The following is a 12292-nucleotide window of genomic DNA, read 5'->3' as shown; positions in this document are numbered from 1 at the left end:
ACTGCAACAACTTCACCAAAAAGTGAGGGTTGTCTGCAAGGTATTGTCTATTCAGCTTGTTCTGATTCTTTTTGTCAATGTGTAGGACAGAACATTTGTTGGTTGAGATTTGGAGTTGCCAGATGCTTTGCTCATTTGAGGCCTTTCACATACTTAAGTAATATACCGAGTTTTACAATTCAATCCTATGCATGTTGAGTAATTAGTTGGAATTATTTGAGAATGTACAGAAGGGATAGGAAGCCTTTTGGGAACCAAGGGTCAACCTTTCTTTTCAGCTCAGAGGGACTAGGGAAATATGGCAGCAATGACTGATAGGGTATATTTTTCATGTTCTTTGTGAATGAAAGTTTGGGAAATAGGAACTAAATAAAAATTAATAGATTAACCCCAGGGTGAAGCTATATACTGTATATTTCTATTCATTCAAAAGCAGGAAAAATGTTGCTAGAATCTTGTATTAGTAGGTGCATCAAGAGACCGAGTTTGTGTGCAGTCTCTATTTTATAACTATGGGGTTGCAGTCTAACTGTTCCTGTCCTCAACCAGTCTTGTAAAGTCAGTCTCCCTTTGCTTGGTATGCTCCAACTCTTCACCCGCCAGACCATACACCATTTCTGAAATATGATAAATCAGTCTATTCTTGAAAGCTTCCAGTGATGAAGCTCACACAGCTTCACAAGACAAGCTATTCCATTGGTTGATTGTTCTCACTCTCAGAAAAAATCCCCTTATTTCCAGATTGAATCTCTCCTTTTTCAGTTTCCATCCATTATTCCTCATGTGACCTTCAAGTGCTTTGGAAAATAGCTTGACCACCCCTCCTCTCTGTGGAAGCCCCTCAAATATTGGAACAATGCCATCATGCTCTTTACATGGGGCTGCCTCTGAAAAGTGTTTGGAAACTTCAGATCGTGCAGAATGTGGCCGCGAGAGCAATCATGGGCTTTCCTAGATATGCCCATATTTCATCAACACTCTGCAGCCTGCACTGGCTGCCGGTCAGTTTCCTGTCACAATTCAAAGTATTGGTTATGACCTATAAAGCCCTACATGGCATCGGACCAGAATACCTCTGGGACCACCAGTGACCGATTAGGTCCCACAGAGTTGGCCTTCTCCAGATCCCATCAACAAAACAATGTCATCTGGTGGGACCCAGGGGAAGAGCCTTCTCTGTGGCCCTGGCCCTCTGGAATCAACTTCCCCTGGAGATTAGCACTGCCCCCACCCCCCTTGCCTTTTGCAAACTCCTGAAAGCACATATATGTCGCCCGGCATGGGGAAATTGTCATACCCCTAGCCGTTATGATTTATGTATAGTTTGTCTGGATTGTATGGTTGTTTTATAAGGGGTTTTTAAAATTGTTTTTTTAAAAAAGTTGGATTTGTAGATGTATTGCTTGTTGTGAGCCGCTCCGAGTCCTCAGAGAGGGGTGGCATACAAATCTAATAAATTATTATTAATTATTATTATTATCATGCCTCCCTTGCCCTTCCCTTCACTACACTAGCCATGCCCAATTTCTGCAACTGTTCATCATATGTTTTAGTCTCCACTCCCCTAATCATCTGGGTTGCTCTTCTCTGCGCTCTTTCTAGAGCCTCAGCATCTTATAGTGTGCTGACCAAATGTGGCAGACTTCAACTCTTTTTGAATTGAAGTCCGTCACATAATGCCCATATAGCCTACCTATCCATAATAGCAATAGCATTTATATACCACTTCATACAACCATAAGTGGTTTTATCCTTACCACATGCATAGATTTTCTTTCGTGATAATTTGATCCCTAACCTGGTTCTTATTTTTTACAATGGTGCAATCATCACCACTGTAATCATCTTGCAAGCTGCCTTTCCCAACATTAAAAACTTCTCTAGCTGGCATTTTGCGTACAAGTAGTTCTTGACATAGAACCATTTATTGATAGACTGTTCAAAATTACAATGGCACTGAAAAGAGTGGTTTATGACAGTTTTTCATCTCAACCTTTATAGCAGCGGTCCCCAAACTACGGCCCGTGGGCCGCATGCGGCCCGCTTAGGCCATTTATCTGGCCTGCCGGTGATTGACAGGAGCACAGGGAAAAGAGAGCAAGAAAGAAAGAAAAGGGAAAGAGAGGGAGGGAAAGAGAAGTGGAGAGGAATGAAGAGGGAAGGAAGGAATGAAGGAAGGAAGGAGAAGTGGAGGGACAGAGGAAGGAAGGACTGTTTTTTTGGGGGGGTAATTGTTTTTATTTTTCTCTTTACATTCAAACAATATAGTGTACCATCTAATTTTCCATCAATAAAATGCGGTATTTTATTAGTAACAAATATCAATCATCAAAAAAGTTGCAAAAGTTTTTTTTTCTAATTTTGTCATCCAGTTACATTCATTTTTTAAATTAAATTCCCTCCTTAATGTTCCTTCAAAAAGTACACCAATTATTTTTCTAACTTATTAACCATTATGCCAAAGTGCTTCCTTCTTTCTTTATACATTTTTCTATAAGCCAAGAAAACCTTGTATAGCCAATCAGATGTTAACAAAAGAACATTAAAAACAAAACATAAGCATATATGAATTTCAGACTGCTTCCCCCCCTCTAAATAGTACATTCCCATTTTGTTTTTACTTTAAGATAAGGTATGTGTAGTGTGCATAGGGATTTGTTCATATGGGTTTTTTTATAGTCCGGCCCTTCAACAGCCCGAGGGACAGTGAACTGGCCCCCTGTGTAAAAAGTTTGGGGACCCCTGCTTTATATCATCCCCATGGTTAAGTGATCCAAATTCAGGTACTTGGCAACTGGCATTAATTTGTATTATCCTTGGGGCCATGAGAACACCACTAGTAACCTTCACGTCTGACAAGCAAATTCAATGGGGGAATCCAGATTCATTTAACAACCATCTCTTAACAATGAGAGTGATTCACTTAGCAACTTGGCAAAAAAATGAATCATAAAATGGGGCAAAATCACTTAACAATTCCTTTGCTTAACGATGGAAATTTTGGGCAGAGCTATAATGTAAGTGCTACCAGCAATTTGTTTGAAGTATGATCATTTGAGCATCAGGTGAGAATTCTGAGCTGATTTATTTGATGATCCTTTGGTTTCTTTTCTTGGCTATCTATGACATTCCCAGGAGACTTCTCCAATATCCAAGATCAAAGGCATCAATACTTTTCTGACCTTTATATCCCCAGTGACTTCAGGATTAGCAGGCGTACTTAAAAATCAAAGACCCTTTGAATAAAGCACGCTTCCTTGTTATTATTGGGCTCTTCTTTGGGCACCGGACCATGTCCTTCTAATTTAGCATGATAATCCTTCAATAATAGTAAAGGAAAATATTTGTAGCTCAGTGTTGAAATGAGGCTTCCTTGGTGTTCTCTGAGCTTGGCTGGTTTTTTGGCAGAAGTTTCATTACCCAAACTAGGTGATATCATCAGTGCTAGTAAGGTGGTTATGAAATGTTTGCAAGGAAACATCCAAGCTCAGAGAGAACCAAGGACGTCACCTTCAAATAAATTTTATAATTTGCATGATGCAGGGGGTGGTGGTGTAGCCATACGGACCAACTGTTTGCATTATTTTCTCCTATCCTATGATAACCATGATGAGAAAAAGCCTGAGGAAAAAGGAAAAGGAAACACCACTGTATTTAGATTCACCTATTGTTCCCAACCTCCTATTATGGGAAAACAGACTGCTGGGAAAACAATTTTCTATTCTTGTCTTCCTTTAAAAAAAAACAAAAAACTTCTGCTTTTCTCAGAAAGGCCATTACATGAATGTTTTTACATATTTGCAACTTTTCTGCGAGGGTTGAAATTATATATAGGGTGAAGGGCTTAAATAGAACTACCATTGACTTTTCAACCAGATTTTGCAAACTTCCAAAATTTACAATTGCAATCAAAGTAAAGCTACTATGGACCTTGGAGTTCTTTTAGCATTAGCAATAGCATTTAGACTTATATACCACTTCATAGTGCTTTTACATCCCTCTCTAAGCAGTTTACAGAATCAGCATATTCTCCTCCAATAATCTAGGTCAGTGATGGCGAACCTATGGCACGGGTGCCACAGGTGGCACGTAGAGCCATATCTGGTGACACGCAAGCTGTTGCCCTAGCTCAGTTCCAGCGGGCATGTGTGTACTGGCCAACTGATTTTTGCCTCACGCAAGAGCTCCGGGAGGGTGTTTTTGGCTTCCAGAGAGCCTCCGGGAGAATAGGAGAGAGCGTTTTTACCCTCTCCAGGGAAGCCTTTGGAGCCTGGGGAGGGCAAAACACGAGCCTACTGGGCCCACCAGAAGTTGGGAAACAGGCAATTTCCGGCCTCCAGAGAGCCTCCGAGGGGCAGGGGAAGCTGTTTTTGCCCTCCACAAGCATTGAATTATGGGTGTGGGCACTCACGCATGTACAATAGCGCACGCCCACGTTCTTTCGGCACCCAAGGAAAAAAAGGTTCGCCATCACTGATCTAGGTCCTCATTTTTCCCAGCTCAGAGAAAGGGAAAGATAAGTCAACATTGAGCTGGTGGTGAGATTTGAACTGCTGAACTACAGCTAGCAGTTAGCTGAAGTAGCCTGAAGTGCTGCACTCTAATCACTGTGCCACCTCGGCTTTTGGTCCAACCTCCTGCTCAAGCAGGATACCCTATATCACTTCTATTTCAGACAAGGGGATTTCTGAAGTAGCTGCCCAGTCTCTTCTTAAAAACCTCTAGTGACCAAGATTTTCCACTGGTTAATTGTTAGGAAGTTATTCCTGAATTGCTTCTTTCCTTGATTAGTTTCCATCCATTGTTTCTTGTCTTGCCTTCTGCTGCTTTAGAAAATTGTTGTGATTCAGCCTGAGGCTCCTCAGGGACCGGCTGGATCTCTGCCGGATCCATGCCCAGAGGAGGAGGACAGTGAACAGGAGGGGGAGGACCAGGCAGACGGGGGAGAGGAACGTCAGGAAGAGGAGGAGGGAGAGCAGCCTGAGACCCCCGGGGGGGGGCTCTCCCCAGCTAGTAGCCTGGATTCATTAGATGAAGATGCACAGGCTATAATAGACATGAGGCAGCGACGAGCAGCTCAAAGACGGGGCCAATTAGAAAGGTATTTCCATCCCTGAATTGGCAACAGCTGGGTTTGGGTGTGGTTCTCCTCAGCAGGGTTGAAAAGGCAGGCCCGCCCTTAAAGTCTTGTGGAGAGTTATCAATTGGGAGTCCTGTGACCTTGTTTCGATTCTCGGCGTCTCTGATCTTGGCTTGTGGCCTAGAAGTCTGGAAAACTTGGGGGAGGCGTGGGTTTTATTATCTCCAGTGTTGTTTTTGCCAGCAAGAATCCTGTTTTATTGCCTGGCCTTCGTGAAACCTCTGTGAAGCTTCATCGTGTTCCTGTCTGTAAGAACAGTTTTTGTTACCTGTGTTTGCTTTGAATTATATAAACTGCCTTTGCTTTTTACCAGTGTGTCTGGATACTCTTTTTGGTTGGTGTTGGCGTCTGGGGGGACCCAGACAGAACAGAAAATAAGTGCCCCCCCTTCTTTGTGGCAGCTCCTCACATTCTCTGGAATAATGCCGTTCGAGAGTGCTGTGGGAAATTAAAATGGCAGCTCACGGCTTATTGCTGTTTGAATCACTGTTGCCGTTGTTATCTACTCTTGCTACCAATTAAACCTGATGGGGGATAAGCTACTAATATAGGAAAGGTGCCACTACACGGCACTTTGCCAAGTGCTCTACTAACCTAGAGCCAGTCCTGCAGAAACAGTACAGAAATAGAAAGAGCTTGGAGATCCTGAAGTGATTTTTACTCTCCTTGACTTCAGTAAGCAAACAACAAGAAATGCTGATTGCTTCTGCTCCTTCATCAGCCAGCTGTACCAAGGGGGCTCAGAGAAAAGGCATTTTCTCTTTATAGGCTGTCTAATCTGAAAGTAAACATGAGGATTTGAGCCAAGAGTGGTGGGGAGGGGGGAAGAGACTTATTTAAACAGTAAACAGTGCCTGCAAGAGCTATGTATTTAATAGAATAGCAAACAGCAACCCCAGCAGTGAAGGGCACTTACTGTCCTATAGTAGCCTTCTCATGGGAGACCCTAGACGTAAGGAAAACCGCCACAATTAAAGACCAATTCCTCAGTAAAGGAAATGCCAATTTTTGCTGCCCATCCTATTTAGCAGGTCATCCATTTCTAACCTGGCAACTATGGGCCAAGCCCAGCAGCACTAGTGTTTTTGACAGAAGTATGTATGTATGTATGTATGTATGTATGTATGTATGTATGTATGTACAGGGTAATTAGTCCAGAAAGATGCACACCACACGATAGAAGGAAAACCAAAAGTCTTTATCAACAGAAAAGCAGAAAAAAATCCCTTTTTAAATGTCAAAGGGATTTTATGGTACACACAAGGCACAGGTTAAATGCAATTCAATTTCTCACTCAGTAACTGGGAAAATTGAGTCCAATTTCAAAGTCCAGAAAGTCCATACACAGTCTTGAACAGGGAAACAGCAAAAACCATGATCTTGATGAAACTATGAATCAGATAAACTTCCACAAAGTTAAACCATCAGCCTGTTCTTTTTATCTGTAGCACTAATTACAGCAGCCCCACCCAACCACAGGTGGCCTCACTTATCCCCTATAATAATCCTTCAGTTGTTCTCTCCTATGCATCACTCTACGCATGAGTGGATCTGTCATAAGTTCTTGTTCAGAATCCAGGGATGATAAGGATGATTGATCTCCTCCTGGGCTGTCTGCCAAACTCCCCCCTTCCCTGCTACTCATGCTTCCTTCGTCAGAGGACCCTTTGTCGGGAGATTCTATCAGGAGTAAAACAGACCTGTGGCACGTGGATGTTTCCCCCACCTCTACCTCCACATTCCTTGGGGCAGGAGCTGGGCCAGAGCCAACCACAACATATTTGTTTGTTTGTTTGTTTGTTTGTTTGTTTGTTTACTTACTTACTTACTTACTTACTTACTTACTTACTTACTTACTTACTTACTTACTTACTTACTTACTTACTTACTTACTTACTTACTTACTTACTTACTCTATTACATAATGTAGGTTTCAGAGGATATACTCATAGTGAAATACATCAATAGATGAATAGGAGGAAAGACAGTAGGAATAATATAGAAGAAGTAATCATTGGGAATAATAGAGTTCATTTACAAGAAGCAAGTAGAAATATAAGAGAGACATTAGGACAGGGGACGGAAGGCACACTGGCGTACTTATGACATTCTTCTCTCTTTTCCTCAGCATTTAAAAAAACAACATTAGAAACAAAAGTTCCAGTTGAAAAGATGCACACAAAACAAAATCCAGAATGGAAAAAACTGCCCCTGGAGAATTCAGAGCTGTGTGTGTGCATTTACGCATGCAGAGATAGGCATAGGTGGACAGAGACAGGGAGCGCAGATGTACCTTGAGTGTGTTTTAACCCATATCACAAAACACTAACCAGAGTTCCAGATGGCTTTCATTCCATCTGGCAGGCTCTGGTGTGTAAGCAGAATTCATGCATGAGATAAAGCAGGTCCTCCGTAATCAAATCGCGCCAGTGGCAGCGTCAGAGAAGCTGAGGGCAGCTTTGGCATCAATTCCTATCCAGTGACAGTTCGTGGAAACCTGTAAAACTCACATGGGGGAGCTGCAGTGAAGTTTATGACCTTTTAAACCAATCTTGCCTTTTTCACTTACCAATATAAGTTTTTATCAATATAGGTCTTTATCAATATTCATTATAATGATAGGAGAAAATGTTTTGTTCGATATTAAGAAATATAACTATTTTAGGAAAGCGTGAAAATATAAATATGGTAATCTGCAAGTTTGAATATTATTATATTGTAAATTTATAAAACAAAATAAGGAAAGAAGGAGAGAGCAAATATCTCTCCAATTGTTATTTTATTTTATTTTTGTAATTCTATCATTATTTTTGTTTTTCTTCTGTTATGTATTTTCTTTTCTTTTTTTCTTTTCTTCTCTTTCTTTGAATGTGTTTATATCTGTTTTTGATTTTAGTTTTGGTATTGTGCATTTAAAAATAATATATATATATATATATATATATATATATATATATATATATATATATATATATATATATTTTAAAAAAGCCTTTTGTGAAAATTTACATTATAGATTTGATGCAGTGGACACGATCCATTTATGCAATAGTGATATAAAATTGACAAGTCCTTAATAAAGTACATCAAACGCTAGGCTTTGTGTTTGTGATGTGTTTGCGGGTGTGTATGGGTGCCGGTGTGTTTACACTTATGATGAAAGGTTGCAAGTACTTGGCGTGAATAGTCTAGTAAAGAGTAGTGATAGGCGAACTGAACCTGCACAATTTGGGTCCGTACCGAATTTTGTGGTGTTCGGTATGCCGAACATGAATCTGAAATTTTTTCAATCTTCAGGCAAAGTTTGGGGTCATGTTCGGTGTTTGGAGCTTTGACGTCACCGGCAGGTTGGTAAGGATGCCAAGGTGAGCACTTCCTGGATTCCATGGAATCCAGGAAGTGATCACCTTGGCGTCCTTAGCAACCTGCCGGTGACGTCAAATCTCCGCCCCCAGAATCTCTTTGTGGGAGGGATTCCCCGTTCAGGTTCGAGTTCAGGTTTGGTTTTGGTTCAGCCGAATTTTGCGTAAAGTTCATCCGAACTGGCCAAACCCAAACACCGTTGGGTTCGCCCATCACTAGTATAGAGAGGACCAGGGTTGACATGACAGCAATGTTCCAATATTTGAGGGGGTGCCACAGAGAGTAGGGAGTCAAGCTATTTTCCAAATCACCCGATGGCAAGACAAGGAATAATGGATGGAGACTGAACAAGGAGAGATTCAACCTGGAAATAAGAGGAAATTTTCTGACAGTGAGAGCAATCAACCTATGGTACAGCTTGCCCTCAGAGGTTGTGGAAGCTTCATTACTGGAGGCTTCCAAGAAGACACCGGACTGACATCAGTCAAAAATAAAGTAAGGTCTGCTTAGGTGGTTGGGGGAGTTGGATTAGATGACCTACAAGGTCCCTCCCAACTCTGTCAATCTGTTAACTTGCTCACAAAAACTAGCAAAACATGTTTTACAGAAAGAACCAAAGAGGAGAGCTGCTGACAGAGCAAGCCCCATCTGAAGTACAATTCATTATTTAACAGGATCAACTGAATTAATGTACTTTTTAAAAAATCAACATAGAATGGAATGTAAAAGGTGACAACCCAATTTCAGATTATTATAAACATATAATATTGTTTTGGATGGGAAGGATTCCTATTTGTCCTTTAACCTTATGTTGGCAATCTCTCCATCATGGCTGACCTCCTATCCATCCTCTTTGGTTGACCCCCATTTCTTTGTGCAGTGCATCAAATACCAAATAAATGATGAGTACTGGAACAATATTCTTTTTTATGTCAAAATGCCTTAAGTACTGTTCTGCCGGTGTGTTTCAACCGCCCATTATTACAGATTAATTAGTCCAGGAAGACACACACCACAGAGAAGGCTCTTCACCTGAGTTCCACCAGACGACATTGTTTAGTCGACGGGACCCGGAGAAGGCCAACTCTGTGGGACCTAATCGGTCCCTGGGTTTCGTGCAGCAGAAGGCAGTCCCGGAGGTATTCTGGTCCGATGCCATGCAGGGGTCATGCACAAACACACACACATACACACACAAGCACACACACACACACACGATATATATCCATTATTAAGTTTTTTCTTTATGTTTGAGACTTCCCCCTGGAATGCATAATCAAAAGAAATATGTACTCATGGAGTTAGAGATAAGTCATTGCAGGATGCTAAAATGTCTGAATGCCTTCTCAGTGTTTATTGCTTTGTATACAGTTTTCCAAGCAGCAAAAGATAGAAGAAACAGCATTTTATTGGTGAATTCTCCTCGCCAATGCTTAAGAACATCCTGTTACATACAACCTAGATGAGATCACATACCAGCCAGGGATAATGTCCTACATTATCCCTGGCTGGCTATGTGAGTTGGGTGAGATCATGGAGGTATGAGAGACCCGTTTGGGGTAGGCAGTTTGCTGCATACAACCCGGGTCCCATCAACTAAACAATGTCATTTGGCGGGACCCAGGGGAAGAGCCTTCTCTGTGGCAGCCCCGGCGCTCTGGAACCAACTCCCTCCAGAGATCAGAATTGCCCCCACCCTCCTCGCCTTTTGTAAGCTCCTTAAAACCCATTGAGATGTTCTTTCCCCCTGGGCCTCTACAGTTTATGCATGGTATGTCAGTATGTATGTCTGGTTTTTGTAATAAGGGTTTTTATCACTGTTGTTAGCCGCTCCGAGTCCACGGAGAGGGTCGGCATATAAATAAATAAAATAAATAAAATAAATAAAATAAATAAAATAAATAAAATAAATAAAATAAATAAAATAAATAAAATAAATAAAATAAATAAAATAAATAAAATAAATAAAATAAATAAAATAAATAAAATAAAATAAAATAAAATAAATAAATAAATAAAATAAATAAAATAAATAAAATAAATAAAATAAATAAAATAAATAAAATAAATAAAATAAATAAAATAAATAAAATAAATAAAATAAATAAAATAAATAAAATAAATAAAATAAATAAAAAATAAATAAAAAATAAATAAAAAATAAATAAAAAATAAATAAAATAAATAAAATAAATAAAATAAATAAAATAAATAAAATAAATAAAATAAATAAAATAAATAAAATAAATAAAATAAATAAAATAAATAAAATAAATAAAATAAATAAAATAAATAAAATAAATAAAATAAATAAAATAAATAAAATAAATAAAATAAATAAAATAAATAAATAAAATAAATAAAATAAATAAAATAAATAAAATAAATAAAATAAATAGATAGATAGATAGACAGACAGACAGACAGACAGACAGACAGACAGACAAACAAACAAACCCTCACATGGCCTTTATCTCTACAAGGTACATCACTTTATTCTTTCACAAATATTAAGAAACTTAAGCCAGGATAATTCTCTCCCCCCACTCTCTTTTCATCTCTTCCCCCTTCCTTATTTTCTTTTTTCTTACAATGTTTCATGCCTTTGAGGGGTGGGCGCAACACATGTCACACAAAAGCAAGGTGTTGAGAAAAGAGCATGACAAATATTTCACTCAATAAATAATTTTTGGTTCAGTTCAAAAGAAAATTGCCAGCCTTTCATTCACAGAAGGGACTCAGATGCCTTCCAGGAAGGACTGGATGGTGGTGTGATGTTACAGCAGATCAGAAAAGGCTTCAAGGCAAACCTTTTGAATAAAGATGGAGTCTACAATTATTTTACATTTCTATCCTCCATCTAACTTTCCCCCTATTGGCATCTTTAGACTAAATTAATACTCTATGATATAATTTTTCACAGGGATGTAATGAAGAAGGCATCATATTTATGAACTGTTAGATGTCCAACCACATTAAAAAGAAAAAGCAATTTACCTCCAAAAACTATTTGCTGTGAGAGACAAATAGAAAAATTACCTCCTATTTGCCTCGCTTGTTGGATTCCGTACTGTATATATTCACACTGCCAGGCTGCATGCTGAAGGCCATCATTAGATCTGGAATGCAGGAATGAATGTAACTGTTTTCTACTTACCCAAACTAGTTGGCAACTGACCAAATTTTGATCTCATGGCTAGTGGCGATAAAAGTGAACACTGATTGTAAGCAGTAAAGGGCTGCAAAAAAAATTTACTACCACATTGTGGGCATGGCTTATTTTGTGGGTGTGGTTTGCCGGTCATGTGTCCAGGGGGAGTGACTTGATGATCATGTGACGGGGTGGCTTATTGGTCATGTGACTGGCTTAAAGGTGACCAATCTGATGTCACTCATATCAAGGGTTTGGGTTAGGGTTAGGATGCCTGGCCTCTCCTCGCCTCATAAGAACAAAAGAACATAAGAAGAGCCATGCTGAATGAGGCCAAAGCCCATCGAGTCCAGTACTCTGTGTCACACAGTGGCCCAACAATTGTCCATGGGGATCATGAGCAGAAAGAGAAGGCAAGACCCTCCCTTTCCCCTGACTCCCAACAAATGGTATTCAAGCGAATCCTGCCTGCCTCAACCAACATAGAGGCAGCACATGGATATCCATTTCAATAACTACCGATATACTTGGCATCCATGAATCAGTCTAATCCTGCCTCGAAGCTATCAAGGCTGACAGCTGTCACAATCTCTTCTGGAAGTGAATTCCATAAACCAACGATCCTAATGCTGAAGAAA

The sequence above is a fragment of the Erythrolamprus reginae genome, chromosome Z (assembly GCF_031021105.1).
Source record: "Erythrolamprus reginae isolate rEryReg1 chromosome Z, rEryReg1.hap1, whole genome shotgun sequence".
Taxonomy (NCBI): Eukaryota; Metazoa; Chordata; class Lepidosauria; order Squamata; family Dipsadidae; genus Erythrolamprus; species Erythrolamprus reginae.
This window is presented reverse-complemented; position numbering follows the sequence as displayed.